Source organism: Polypterus senegalus, chromosome 6, assembly GCF_016835505.1.
Source record: "Polypterus senegalus isolate Bchr_013 chromosome 6, ASM1683550v1, whole genome shotgun sequence".
In the NCBI taxonomy this organism is placed as follows: Eukaryota; Metazoa; Chordata; class Cladistia; order Polypteriformes; family Polypteridae; genus Polypterus; species Polypterus senegalus.
In genome coordinates, this window is record NC_053159.1 from 64,541,556 (window position 1) to 64,557,910 (window position 16,355).

A 16,355-nucleotide genomic window follows, 5' to 3' on the forward strand; every position below is an offset into this window, starting at 1 on the left:
GTATATAAAAAAAAAAAAATCCCTTAAATACTTATAAGGCCTAGATGTATTAAACCTAGACTGTCCAAGGATGTGTATTGCATAGTTCTTTAAGATCAGAATTGTTATTTTATACGATTGAAATATAAAATGTGAGTAGTGTTCAACTGTTGAACAATTGAACATGATGCATGTTAACTTGTGAGATGTGGGGCCTAGTATAAAATCAAACCGTACATGCAATTCTGTGTTAAAAAGGCCATACACGCTGGATTGGGGGAATGGCAGGAACCAGCTGAGGGTTCACTCTGTGCAAATTTAGCCTCAATGATTTACATAGCATGAAAATGTTTGAAGATGCTGGAACTAAAACCCATGCAGGTATAGGGAGAATATGCAAACTCCATAAAGATAAGTACATAGGAGTAAGGCTCGAGCCCCAGAAGCATGGTATGTGTAGCAGCAGTGCAAACCACTGTACCAAATGTAAGTATAATTAACAAGAAAGGAAAAAAGAGAAGAGAAACTTTCAAGTATGCACATACATAAAATGGGTGGCACAGTGGTATGGAATGCTGTGTCACAGCCTGTGTGGAGGTTATATATTCCCCACATCTCTGTGTGGATTGTTCTCTTTAGTACTAGGGGGCCTCGCTCACCAAGGACCTGGATTACATGCCAGTTTGATCTTGGATACCTTTATTTTCAACATTTGAACATTCATCCAGACGCTTCATTCCTTTGACCATGAGATGTTAAGGTTGTACTTTTGTTTTGTAGTTTTTTTTTTGTTTTGTTTTTGTTTATTTCATAGTGAGAAGTCAAGCAAAATGACACCTTTTATTGGCTAACTAAAAAGATTACAATATGCAAGCTTTTGAAGCAACTCAGGCCCCTTATTTCATGTAATTTCCTCCCACTCTCTTGTCTATCTTTACATTTTTTGTATTTTTGGTAATTTTGCCCTGATCCTGTTCCTCACTAATTGGAAAATAGGTTCATTCTGGTGTGACCTGGCCTTATGTATTCCTCCTGATTGCCACAGATCTTTGCAGAGAAGATAGCTTTTCCTTGCTTTTGTTGTTCATTCCCCGTTTTCAAAGCTAAAAATGGAAAACAAAGTTCAACTTCATTGCCAAGCAGTATAGTTGCAAATAATGTATCTTTGTGTTGCATCCTTATTTAACAAAGTAAATCCAATTACAATAAATATAACAGCCAAATGTACAATAAATAATGTCATTGCAACTTTATATACAATAGTAATAATAAGCTTCTGTTGTGCAAAACATGAATATTTAAAACAATTTTGACAATGTGAAATTGCACTATATGTCAAGTACGTTTTTATAAAATCAACATCACTTAGTTTGGATGGAGTAGTTTGGAGATCAGGAAAGGACAGAGAAGCATCAAGGGACTGTGTTTAACTAGCCTCTTTCCAAATGACTGCAATCAGCAAGAAACTATGTGTCTAGTAGTTATTGCTTTTAGTGATCAATAATATGGTTTCCTTAATGATAATAATTGAAAGAGAGAGGTAACTTGGTCAATAAGTCTTTGATTATATTTTTGCATGTTTCTTGACACATGGCATACGGTTCCTCAATAGAGGTCAGTTTCAGGCCTACAATCTTTTCTGCTGTCCAAATGACACACTGCAGTTTATGTTTTCGGTGTTAAGATGCACTGTCATATCAGACAGTTATGGACAAGCAGAGGATGCTTTCAGTACCTCTTTAAATTTGTATCAGCACTGATTGGGGCAGGTTAAACATTTTAGGCTGATGGAAAAAAGACATGCTGCTGAATTTTTTTGATGAGAGAAGATGTTTTTATCCCAGTCCAAACTGAGTGATAAAGGCGCCAAGAAATTTAAATGATTCTGCCCAACTGATGATGAAATTACTTATAATCCGAGGAGTAGGAGGTCCCCATATAAACTATAACCATTCACATTGTTCTCAGAGCATTCAAATTGAGATTGTTTTAAGTGCAACATATGGCCTGCCGATCACACCTCCCTTCTGTATGGCTCTTTGTTTCCATTTGTGATCAGGCCAATCAGGGTACTGTCCTCAGCAAACGTCCACGGTTTTACAGAGCACATGCAAAAATGTAAAAACAGCCTGCACGGTAGAGAAGGAAAGAACTAGAAGATCAGAAAGGAAGAACAAAAAGGAATTGAGAGAAGGACAGAAGTGAAGGAAGACAAAAGATGCAAAAATGAGAAGGAGCCTGTGCAAAGAAATGGAAGCAGCCTGCTGTGAAGATGGCCTTGACAAAAGCCCATGGCCTTTGATTGAAGGGCAGGGGTCACTCCTGCTGAGTTATGTTTTTGGGGAGCAGGAGTGACAGATCACTCCAGCAAGGCTCCTGCGTTAAGGCTGAAGAGTGGCAGCAGGAGTCAGAGGTACAAGGCTCGATGCAGCACCCTGCCAGGAGCTTGGGACTAGGAGGGACCCGGAGCCATGTTAGGGTTGACTGTGCCTGTTGGTGAGCATCTCCTCTGGTTGCTGAGCTCCCATCTGAGTTAAGCAGAGGAGAAGTCAGTTTTTAGGGAGATGGCACGGTAGCTTGGGATTGTTTTTAATGAAAGAAACCTGCTTGGGCTTTTAACCTTGTATTTATAGGAATTACTTATTTGGACATTTTAACCTCCACTTTTTTGGCACCTGGTTTTATAGATTATTTATTTATAAAAGACTGGCACTGTACTTTTGAACATTTTATTTGGTAGGTTTTAGGTAAAATCACTTCTCCAGTTTGCACCAAACCCTAGATGACTGTGTGTGTCCTCATTTGCCCGGCTCATCTGTGATTATGCTACTGATACGGACGTGACTGTGTCACACCCCCACAGTATGATGCTTCACAGTTCATGGTCGGGATGGTGCAGTTTTGATAATGTGTAGTGTTTATAATTAATTTCGACCACTTTGCAAAGATTTGTTTTTACTATGACATCAACATTTTTTTGTTGATAAGTGTCAAAAAACAATATTAAATTCACTGTGATTCCATGTGCCATAAAAGTAAAATGTGAAAGCTTTCAAAGGGTGAATACTTTTTATAGGCACTGTAAAGAGAGGTCACTTTGTGGCAGTGAACACTTTTGTTTCTAACCAGTACTCACTTGTAAAACATTCCAGACAGAGGAGTGGAGATATTCTGTTCCAGCTTGACCTTGTATCTGATTTTGGCTTCCATATGCCAATGTCACATTACATGACTTCTAGTCATAGGGTATATCAGATGTGCTGACCACAGTTGTTAATCTTGTCTCTTGACCATGTTAATTTAAATGACAGAAAAATCACTGTCCATGTCACATTACCACCTGAGTGCCAGACTTTAGTACAGGCATGCTTGCCCCTTTATCTGACATCTAATTAGGTGCTGCCTAATGGAGCTGGCGTGGTATGAAGGGTTAACAGTTAAAATAAATTCAACCGCAATCTGCCCTTTTTCTTTCTTTTGTTCTGTTTTGTCATGATAGGTAAAACAAGCAACATCACATATATGAACTTCTCTTTTGTTTGTGAGGTCCAAGACACCTGTGTTCCTCTTCTTCATTTCTGAATTGTATGCATTGTATTTGGGGATGAACTTACATACACAGTCCGTCCCTAATGATTAACAAAAAATCAAGCCTATTTGATTTTATCAGAGTGAGTCATTGACTAGTTGGACTGAGTAGCTGACTGTGTCACAATGTGCAACTTGCTTCACAGGAGCATGCCACTGACTCCTCTAAGATAATGTAAATGAAGGCTACAACTGAAAATTGATGGAAAAATCATGTAATGTGATATGGTCTTTAACTGCCTTGTTTAGTAGATATTTAACTTCTATGTAAACAGATCCTTATCCCCACTTTTGTAAGCTTCTTCTTTAGCTGTTCATAACCCTCTCAGCTCTTTAGAAAGCGATGATTTGTCATTATTGTATTTCATGATTGTTGTAGGCTTCCTCTTTAGCTGTTTGTAAATACTTCAGCTCTTAAAAAAACACTGAACTCTTATGTGAGAAGTAATTATGCCCATATACTCCTCTTATCAGAGTTGAGTTTAGGCCATTTTATAGTCCCTCCACAGTCTCACTAGTCCACTCATGCACTGTTTGATTTCCACATCATCTGATACTGTATCACTCTCTGACTATATGAGGAAACAAGAAATATCATGGCATGGTCACATTTGCCCAATGGGGTCTTTGGAATGGTATGGTAATCATCTGAGAGTGCTGCAACAGTGGCCTAGAGTTTTTCCCTCCCTACTGGCAACCTTTAAGAAGTATCTGGATGAGATAATTGGAACAGCTTGGCTATTACATAAACAAACAAGCCTGATGGATTGAATGATCTCTTCTCATTTGTCTTATTTCATCAGAACGTATTCACTAAGTTTTAATACTTTTTTTACATTGGGACACTGGTACCCATTAGCTCCATTAAACACAAGAAAAGGCTAGTAATTTTTAAAATGTATAAAATATGCTTTCAATTAGCAAATTACTACCTGTATATACTATGATTGTGAAGAAATAACTGACTGGAAAACTACCAAACGTATCCTGTTTATTATCCACTTCTCAGCACATTGGGACTACTTAAGCCTTGTTTAGTCACTGCAGCTTAGCTTTCATGTTCTCTTTTGGTTTTGTCGGCACTCTTTTGACCTTTTTGTTTTTCTGAATGTCAAGTCTATACACTCACCTAAAGGATTATTAGGAACACCATACTAATAAGGTGTTTGACTCCCTTTCGTCTTCAGAACTGCCTTAATTCTACGTGGCATTGATTCAACAAGGTGCTGAAAGCAGTCTTTAGAAATGTTGGCCCATATTGATGGAATAGCATCTTGCAGTTGATGGAGATTTGTGGGGTGCACATCCAGGGCACGAAGCTCCCGTTCCACCACATCCCAAAGATGCTCTATTGGGTTGAGATCTGGTGACTGTGGGGGCCATTTTAGTACAGTGAACTCATTGTCATGTTCAAGAAACCAATTTGAAATGATTCGAGCTTTGTGACATGGTGCATTATCCTGCTGGAAGTAGCCATCAGAGGATGAGTACATGGTGGTCATGAAGGGATGGACATGGTCAGAAACAATGCTCAGGTAGCCCGTGGCATTTAAACGATGCCCAATTGGCACTAAGGGGCCTAAAGTGTGCCAAGAAAACATCCCCCACACCATTACACCACCACCACTAGCCTGCACAGTGGTAACAAGGCATGATGGATCCATGTTCTCATTCTGTTTACGCCATATTCTGGCTCTCCCATTTGAATGTCTCAACAGAAATCGAGACTCATCAGACCAGGCAACAGTCTTCAACTGTCCAATTTTGGTGAGCTTGTCAAATTGTAGCCTCTTTTTCCTATTTATAGTGGAGATGAGTGGTACCCGGTGGGGTCTTCTGCTGTTGTAGCCCATCCGCCTCAAGGTTGTGCGTGTTGTGGCTTCACAAATGCTTTGCTGCATACCTCGGTTGTAACGAGTGGTTATTTCAGTCAAAGTTGCTCTTCTATCAGCTTGAATCAGTCGGCCCATTCTCGTCTGACCTCTAGCATCAACAAGGCATTTTCGCCCACAGGACTGCCGCATACTGGATGTTTTTCCCTTTTCACACCATTCTTTGTAAACCCTAGAAATGGTTGTGCGTGAAAATCCCAGTAACTGAGCAGATTGTGAAATACTCAGACCGGCCCGTCTGGCACCAACAACCATGCCACGCTCAAAATTGCTTAAATCACCTTTCTTTCCCATTCTGACATTCAGTTTGGAGTTCAGGAGATTGTCTTGACCAGGACCACACCCCTAAATGCATTGAAGCAACTGCCATGTGATTGGTTGATTAGATAATTACATTAATGAAAAATTGAACAGGTGTTCCTAATAATCCTTTAGGTGAGTGTATAAGGTTTTTGATTTCAGATATTGGGTTTTGGCTTGGTTTGTTTAATCTCAATATTCTTTTGCTTTATTGGATTGAGTTTGCCTTTCTATCGGTTCTTTGTATTTTGTAATTTTGTTTTTCTTACTTTTTTTTATTTTTGCTTCTTTAAAATGTCTATTTGTTTCTATTTCCCTACATTTAATTTAATAAATTAAGTGACTAAATTTTGTTTTGTTGCCAGAGTTTTCAATGTGGTTTTCCTCCATGTGTGGCTATTCACTAAAACCAATAGCCCCAGGCCTCCTGAGACCTTAAAGTGTCCTTAATACCTGCACTGTTACAAAGGCAGCATAGTCCCATAAATTCATACCTGGTACAGGTCATATCCCGGGCATACTGTCTCCTGCTGGCTGCCTGTAATACACAACTGATATATGTAAGATGATTCTTCCAAAGCTTAGAGCTCCCCAGGCAACCTACCTGGCCTGTGCCAATTTCATGATGCTCCTACCCATGAACATCTTTTGCCAGCAGGGCATCTTCCCTTGAAAATATGTCTATCTGTGTTTAATTATACAAATTTTCATTAAATTGTCCCACACTAACATTGTATGTGTCACAAACAGCACCACTGGTTACTAAGACTTTCTAAGGACTGTTGTAATTAGTGACAACCCCACAAAAATACAATTATGGACAATTTCAGTGCATTTAACATACCCATCCATTTTCTGAACTCATGTCTTCCAATATAGCATCTCAGAAAATAGCATAATGTACAAACCAGGAAACCATTGTAACACAGGACACACCCACATAAACACTTTTACTGGTCCAAATTTAGTCTCCAATTATTGTCGAAGGAACATCTGTGGAATGTGAGGGGAAAACAACAGCACAAAGATAAACCCTCATGCAGCACCTAGTAACCCAAAGTCTTCTCTCTTAGATGGAAATGACTGAATCTTTCCTTGTTTTATGTCAACCAAGTGCCTTTTCTGGCAGCTGTGCAACCTATAACCTCATGTATACAAGACTGTCTCAAAAAATCTACACTAACTGAAAAGATTAAATATTGCACGTTGAAATTGAAATGAAGTGTCAAATTTGAAATCAAACTAGAATCAGATGTTAAAAAGATCCATTAGCATTGCCAAGGCATTTTTGAAAACAAATTGTAACAGAGTTGCATGTGTCTTGTTATGCAATTTCAATTGTAAGCCTCAGGTACTACAGTACTCATGTCTTTATGGCACACATAGTGTTACTTTGCATACTCAATAGAGTACTTCTGCCAAATACTTTTACTCTGTATTTATTTGATGTTAGAGTTTAAAATGTAAGAAGTGTGTAGTTCTTAGGACTCTCACCATGTATATATAATCCATGCTTACCGTTGATCTGCCAAATCCTCTGGTGTTGTAAGCCTACAGCACAAGGTGCCTCTCCACCATCCCACCTCTTACAGGTGACTAGAGTAGTAGAAGACATGACATCCTAGAGCACCCATACTCCATTTTAGATATGCAGTCATCCTGCAGCTGCAGTATTAAAGAGAATACATGTAAATTAATACAACTGTAGTGTCCTCAGTTTACTGTATTGTGCTCGAGGCTCTTTATTCTGGTTATGAAAATGCAAAACACAAACTATACTGATATTTCAGTAGAAGAACCTTAAGGCAAAAGTAGATCACATGATCTTGAAAGACAGGCAGATCTGCGAGGCAGCAACACCTTTACTTTTTTAATTCAGGCTGAGTGCACAATGACACTGACTTCGTGTTGAAGGCAGATTCATCTTTAAGCACTAACACTAACTTACAACACTGTATATGCCTAACGTGTTGTCAATCATTCTACATAAACTGATTTCACATCTGAGATCTTCTAATGGTAGTCTTCATGGTTCCTTAAAGCGTCACTATATAACTGTCAACCATTGTAAATGTTAGGAAGTTTTTCTTTGCACAGAGAACCATATACACATGGAATAAATTACCAAGTAGTTCGGTAGAGAGTAGGGTTTTAGGTATCTTTAAAATATGGCTTGATGTTATTTTTAAGGATTTAAGTGGATAGGACTGGCAAACTTTGTTGGGCTAAATTCAACAGTGTTGGTCCTGTTCTCGTTGAAATTTTTATACTCTCTTCTCTCTGTTAACTTCCATCAATTATAATGATCAAATCCCACCTGAAAACCCACCTTTTCTTCAACTTGTCCAGTATGAGTGAGTGCAGGTATGCGCTAGGTGTGCTCTATGATCTTGTGGCTTTGGCCAGATGTGTTTCCTGTCTTGCTCCCAATGCTGCTGGGACAGACTGTGGCCATCGCTATCCTAAACTGTTGAAAAGAATAAGTAGGTACATAAAATGAAAGGATATAAAAGTGTCCGTATGGAGTTTATGCCTTCTATTTGTATCTTAATGGATTCCTATGGATACAATTTTACCGTCATAACCCCAAAGATGTGCAGTTTATCTTAACTGGTGAATCCAAATTGGCAAGTGTGAGTGTTTCGGTGTGTGGGTGAGAGAGCCCTGAAATCAACTCGCTTTTTCTCCAGGGCTATTTCCTGCTTTAATGCCCATTGCTAGCTGCACGAGCACCATCCCCACCTGTGCCCCTGAATTGCATTATGAGGGTCTGAAAATGTATATGTAAGATTTAGGAAATCTTTCATGAAACCATTGAAATCAGTCAAAAAATTCAGGAACCTAAAAAAACTAAATATTCACTCAACTTACAATGGATTCTAGAGTTTCTTGCATATTTACAGAAGCACATTTGTAGATATACAGTGCCCTCCATAATGTTTGGGACAACAACGCATTTTCCTTGATTTACTCCTCTGCTCCACAGTTTAAAATCAAACATCATACAATTCAGATGTGATTAAAATGCATATCGCAGCCTTCAATTGAAGGGTATTGGCACACATTTCAGTCACAACAGATAGATAGATAGATAGATAGATAGATAGATAGATAGATAGATAGATAGATAGATAGATAGATAGATAGATAGATACTTTATTAATCCCAAGGGGAAATTCACATAATCCAGCAGCAGTATACTGATACAAAGAAACAATATTAAATTAAATAGTAATAAAATGAAAAAATTAAAATAAAATTAATGTTAGCATTTACTCCCCCGGGTGGAATTGAAGAGTCGCATAGTGTGGGGGAGGAACGATCTCCTCAGTCTGTCAGTGGAGCAGGACAGTGACAAAAGTCTGTCACTGAAGCTACTCCTCTGCCTGGAGATGACACTGTTAAGTGGATGCAGTGGATTCTTCATGATTGACAGGAGTTTGCTTAGTGCCCGTCGCTCTGCCACAGATGTTAAACTGTCCAACTTTAATCCTACAATAGAGCCTGCCTTCTTAACAAGTTTGTCCAGGCGTGAGGCGTCTTTCATCTTTATGCTGCCACCCCAGCACACCACCGCGTAGAAGAGGGCACTCGCCACAACCGTCTGGTAGAACATCTGCAGCATCTTACTGCAGATGTTGAAGGATGCCAACCTTCTCAGAAAGTATAGTCTGCTCTGACCTTTCTTACATAGAGCATCAGTATTGGCAGTCCAGTCCAATTTGTCATCCAGCTGCACTCCCAGATATTTAAGGTCTGCACCCTCTGCACACAGTCACCTCTGATGATCACAGGGTCCATGAGGGGCCTGGGCCTCCTAAAATCCACCACCAGCTCCTTGGTCTTGCTGGTGTTAAGGTGTAAGTGGTTTGAGTCGCACCATTTAACAAAGTCTTTGATTAACTTTCTGTACTCCTCCTCCTGCCCACACCTGATGCAGCCCACAATAGCAGTGTCATCAGTAAACTTTTGCACGTGGCAGGACTCGAGTCATATTGGAAGTCTGATGTATATAGATTGAACAGGACCGAGAAAGTACAGTCCCTCGGGCGCCCTGTATTGCTGCACACAATGTCAGACCTGCAGTTCCCAAGACGCACATATTGAGGTCTGTCTGTAAGATAGTCCACAATCCATGCCACAGGTGTGAATCTACTCCCATCTCAGTCAGCTTATCCCTAAGGAGCAGAGGTTGGATGGTGTTGAAGGCGCTAGAGAAGTCCAAAACATAATTCTTACAGCACCACTGCCTCTGTCCAGGTGGGAGAGGGATCGATGAAGCATATAGATGATGGCATCCTCCGCTCCCACCTTCTCCTGGTATGCGAACTGCAGAGGGTCGAGGGCGTGGCGGACCTGTGGCCTCAGGTGGTGAAGCAGCAGCCGCTCCATGGTCTTCATCAGATGTGACGCCAGAGCAACAGGCCGGAAGTCATTCAGCTCACTAGGACGTGATACCTTTGGGCCAGGAGTGATACAAGATGTTTTCCAAAGCCTTGGGACTCTCCCTGTTCCAGGCTCAGGTTGAAGATGCGCTGTAGAGGACTCCCCAGTTCCAACGCACAGGCCTTCAGCAATCGTGGCGATACACCATCTGGACCCGCTGCTTTGCTGGCACAAAGTCTTTTCAGCTCTCTGCTCACCTGGGCTGCTGTAATTGTGGGTGGGGATGTCTCACCTATGCTGGTATCAGCAGAAGGATGGTTGGAGGATGCAGTACTCCGAGGTGAGAGTGGGTTACTGTGATCAAACCTATTAAAGAAGTTGTTCATTTGGTTTGCTCTCTCCACGTCTGTCTCGATGGCGGCACCCGCTCGAGCTGCAGCCAGTGATAATCTTCATCCCATCCCACACTTCCTTCATGCTGTTGTTCTGCAACTTCTGCTCCAGCTTTCTCCTGTACTGCTCTTTCGCCGCCCTGAGCTGGACTCGGAGTTCCTTCTGCACGCACTTGAGCTCATGCTTATCACCACCTTTAAAAGCCCTTTTCTTCTGGTTCAAAAGGCCCTTGATGTCACTTGTAACCCATGGCTTGTTGTTAGCATAGCAGCATACTGTTCTTACTGGAACTACAATGTCCATACAGAAGTTGATGTAATCAGTTGTGCATTCAACAGCCTCTTCAATGTTCTCACTATGTGACCCAAGCAATATATCCCAGTCTGTAGTTCCAAAGCAGTCTCTCAGAGCCTGCTCTGCCTCAGGGGACCACTTCCTGAATGAGCGTGTAGTTGTAGGTAGCGCCCTCACTCTTGGTTTGTATTGAGGCTGAAGCAGAACCAGGTTACGATCTGCTTTCCCAAGCGCAGGCAGTGGGGTCGCACTGTATGCGTCTTTAACGTTTGCATATAGTAGGTCAATAGTCCTGTTTCCCCGAGTGTTACAATCCACATACTGGGAAAAGGCAGGTAATGTTTACTATAGAATTTTATATAGAAATGACAAAACTTTTTATACACTGTCCCCCTTTTACATGGCACCATAATATTTGGGAACATTGGCGCCACAGGTAATTGTGATCACTCAAGTGTGTTTCTTTGCTTTATTAGTGCATAAGATATTTATGCCTGCTTATACCCTTTCAAGTCTGTACCTGTCATTGTTAAAGATGAGGACAAGAGCTGTGCCAATGAAAGTCAAAGAAGCCATTACAAAGCTGAAAAACAACAATACAACTGGTAAAACCTTAGAATTGCCTAAATCAACTGTCTGGCATATCATTGAGAAGAAAGAATCCCCTGGTGAGCTCAGTAATCACAAAGGGACTAGTACTCCAAGAAAGACCTCCACTTTTGATTACAGAAGAAGAAGTTCCAAATGACTGTCTGGCAGATCAGAAAACATCTTCAGGAGGTAGATGTGGATGTGTCATAAATACAGAGGCTACACTGCAAGATGCAAATCACTACTTAGCCACAAAAACAGGATGACCAGATCAGAATTGTGAAAAAGTACTTAAAAGAGCCTGCAGAATTCTGGAAAAAGCTCTTGTGGGCAGATGAGACAAAGATGAATCTGTATCAGACTGATGGTAAATGCAAAGTGTGGAAAAGAAAAGAAACTGTCCAGGTTCCAAAGCATACCACCTCATCTGGTGGGGGTGTTTTGGCTTGTGCATGTATGGCTACCACAAGTACTAGCACACTTTTTCTTTATTGATGATGGAACAGCTGACAGTAGTTGCACAATAAAATCTGAGTTGCAAAGAAACATCTTATCTGCTGAAGTTCCAGTAAATGCCTCCAAACTCATTGACAGTGCTTCACCTTACAACAAGACAATAATCCGAAACATACTGCTAAGGCAACACAGGAGCTTTTCAAAGCCAAAAGATGGAAAATTCAATTTAAATACAAATGAGCATGCCTTGCGTATGCTGAATAGAAAATCAAAGGTGTCAAGCCTACAAAACGCGGAGGAGGTGAAGTTGGCTGCATTAGAGGCTTGACAGAGCATCACCAAAGAAAATACTAAGGACCTGGTAATGTCTATGAATCGCAAACTTCAAGCAGTCATTGCATGCAAAGGATATGCAACATAGTACTAAATATGTCTTCTTTAATATACCAATCATTGCTATGTCTCAAATATTATGGTGCCCTGAAATGTGGGGACGATATAGAAAAAGTGTCGCAATTTCTACAAGGTGTCACCAAAACATATGCAAATACCCTTACATTAAAGTCTACAATGTGCACTTTAATCAAGTCTGAATTGTTCGATTTGCAATTATAAACTGTGGAGCAGAGGGGTAAATCAAGGAAAAATGTGTCTTTGTCCTAAACATAATGAAGAGTACTATATGTAGTCTCCAAACTGTCAGAAACCACCTGTTAAAATAAAGAGAACAGACAGGCTACTGAGGCAGCTTCTGTTGGAATAAACACACACCAAATGAAATGCCTTCGTACGATCCATGGATATGCGATTTGATCTAAAAACAACCTCCAGATTTTGTTTTCAAACGTTCACAAAATAAAATAGTGGAAGTGGGAAAAGAAACTCTTTACTTTAGACCAAAAGCAGCAAAAGTGGCTTACATATATAAAAATTGTGGAGGTCAAATGCCTGTAGTATGAGTGCAACTGGAATCTTGTGATATTTTAACAGGTCCACACCCCTGATAATGCCAAAGGGATCAGAAATGGGATTTTTTTTTTATTATTTCATTAATTTTATTAGAATCCATACAAAGCAATCAAGTTTTTACAAAAAGAAAAGTTGAGTTAAGAACAGATCGATCCCCACCACTGAGAGAGAGAGCAAGCCAAACGGCGTAAAATTTAAGGCTTGTAAACATACCTAAATTAATAAATTCTCTGTGCTTCATGAACTTATTTTAAAATATTACTGATTAGATCCTGCCATGTTTTGAAAAAAGTCTGTACAGATCCTCTAACTGAGTATTTGATTTTTTCCAATTTCAAATAATATAACACATTGGTTTCCCACTGACTTAAAAAAGGAGAGTTTGGGTTCTTCCAGTTTATCAGAATAAGTCTGTGTGCCAAAAGTGTAGTGAATGCAATCACAGTTTGTTTGTACTTCTCCACTTTAAGCCCCTCTGGAAGAACCCCAAACACAGCTGTTAATGGGTTAGGAGGGATTGTGAGCCCAAGGCTGTCTGAAAGGTAAAATTTTTGTCCAGAATAATGTGAGGCTGGGACTTGGTTACAAAGTTCGCAGGTTGGATCATGTCCTGGAAACATTTTGGAGAGTTTTAGTCGAGACAGATGTGCTCGATATATAATTTTGAGTTGTATAATTGTATGCTTTGCGCATATGGAGCTCGAGTGAATTCTCTGCATTGCTACTTTCCACTCCTTTTCTGATATATTAATTGAGAGATCTTTTTCCCAGTGTCCTCTTGGATCTTTGAAAGGAGGGATTGTAAAATGATTTTATATATTGTAGAGATGGAGTCTAAGTCCTTAGAATTGAGCAATATTTTTTCTAGCATGGATGAGGGTGCAAGATGAGGAAAATCTGGAAGGTTCTGTTTAACAAAGTTCCTGATTTGAAGATAGTGAAAGAAATGTGTAGCTGGAATGTTAAATTTGGAATGTAATTGTTCATAGGATGCAAAGACGTTGTCTATATAAAGATCTCTAAGCAAGTTAATTCCAAATTTTTTCCAGATATTAAAACTGCATATGTTTGTGAAGGTTGAAAGAGATGGTTCTCTTGCAGAGGTGCCACAGATAGAAGCTTCTCCGTCTTAAAATGCTTTCTACATTGGTTCCAGATTCTAAGTGAGTGGAGCACAATTGGGTTATTTGTATATTGCCGATAACGTGTTTATTGGAGCACAGAGCAAGGAATACAAAGAAGTACTGCAGGATTTTACTTCTATTGCGGTCCAAGCCTGTGTATGTTCTTCTATTTGTGTCCAGGTTCTTATCGCCTGTATATTTGCTGCCCAGTAATAAAACTGGAAGTTAGGTAGAGCCATGCCGCCTTCTGCCTTTTGTCTTTGTAGGGTCGCTCTTTTGATGCGTGGATGTTTTGAATTCCAAATAAATGAGGTTATTGTTGAATCTAATTGCCTAAAGAATGATTTATTAATGTATATTGGAATGTTTTGAAATAAAAAGGAGCTTAGGAAGAATATTCATCTTAACAGTGTTAATTCTTCCAGCTAGTGTGAGATGAAGGGTTGACCATCTATGCAAGTCTTGTTTAATTTTTTCCATGCAGACGGCGAAATTTTGTTGATAAAGAGCTTTATGTTTACTTGTGATGTTTACCCGAGGTATTTAAACTGTTCTGCAATGATAAAAGGTAGGGTATCTAATCTAATATTATATGCTTGAGAATTCACTGGAAAGAGTACACTTTTATTCAGATTAATTCTGAGACCAGAGATCTTTTGAAATTCTGTGAGTGCTGCTAAGACTGCAGGCACAGAATTTTCTGGGTCCGATATATACAGTACCATATCATCTGCATATAATGAGATTTTCTGTTCCAGTCCTTCTCTGCTAATCCCCTTTATCTGATCAGTATTTCGACAATGTATTGCCAGTGGTTCAATGGCAATCGCAAACAGCAGCGGTGACAAGGGCATCCTTGTCTAGTGCCACGTTCTAGTTTAAAGTAGTCTGAGCAATTGTTGTTGATGCAAACTGAAGCTTCTGGGTTAGTATACAGTAATTTAATCCATGCACAAATGTTCGGGCCAAACCCAAACTTTTACAATGTAGTAAAAAGGTATTTCCATTCAATCATGTCGAATGCTTTTTCTGCATCCAATGATAATAATATTTCTGGGGTGTTTGATTTAGTTGGTGAGTATATTACATTAAACAGGCGTCGAAGATTTGAAGATAAGTGTCGGCCCCTAATAAATCCAGTTTGGTCTTGTGATATTACCGAGGGGAGCACTTTCTCCATCCTTCTAGCTATGATTTTAGAGAGTATTTTAACATCATTATTCAGAAGTGAAATTGGTCTGTATGATGCACATTGTAATAAGTCCTTATTTTGTTTTGGAAAAACAGTGACTAGTCCTTGGCGAAAGGTTTGAGGAAGAGATTGGTTATCTCTGGCTTCTGTAAATGTTGCTAATAGGAGGAGAAATGGGATTATTATCTATCTATACAGAATTACAAAATGTCTGGCATCTGTACCTGGGTATAATGCCATCTAGTTGCAAGAAGGCTGCTACAGAAGCTTAAAGAAACTGCTATACTTTCTGTCAGAGAGACACCAGATAGTCCTCACTGTAATCACCATCATGCTGAGTACCAGTGCTTCCCAGGGATACATACTCAGCCTATTTCTATTTACTCTGGTGATCCACGACTATACGGTTGAATACAGGTCTAACAACATTATTAAGTTTTCTGATGACATAACAGTGGTGGTTCTTATCAGCAATGTGGACGAGTCGGCTTACAAAATGGAGATATGATGTTTGGTGGACTGGTGCAAGTGCAACAATCTGTCGTTTAACGCGTACTAGAGAAAAGAGATGTTTGTTGACTTTAGAAAGGCCCATGCTCTCCATACCCCACAGAACATTCAGGAATCTGTGGTGGAACTGGTCAAGAAATCCAAATTTCTTGGTGTGCACCTGGCAGATGACTTTACTTATAACACCAGATATAATACAGATTGAGCCACCTACATAGCCAAGAAGTTGCAGCAACATCTCCACTTCCTTCAGCAACTGAGGAAGTCAAGCCAACTCTCCCCATTCTTACCACATCCTAATGGGACACTACCAAGAGCGTTCTGACCAGTTGCATTACTGTCTGGTTCGGGAACAGCAGTGTCTCGAACTGAGAGGTCCTATAAAGAATACTACACACAGCAGAAAAGATCTATGGGATCTTTACACTCTCCATTAAATACATCATTATTAATAGTTATTATATTGCAGAAGGTACTGTAGCACCCGAACCAGTTCTGCCAGGTTCTGCAACAACTTCCACCTCTTGATTGACTCTGAACTTTGTGTTGTCCCCCACCCACCCCAGATCTGGTCTAGTTGTTTATTTATATGCTATACATTTTTTATTATTGTTGTTTTTTATTTGTGCTATTTATGTATTACTATCTATTCATTACCTAGTATTTAATTAGGAATCTATT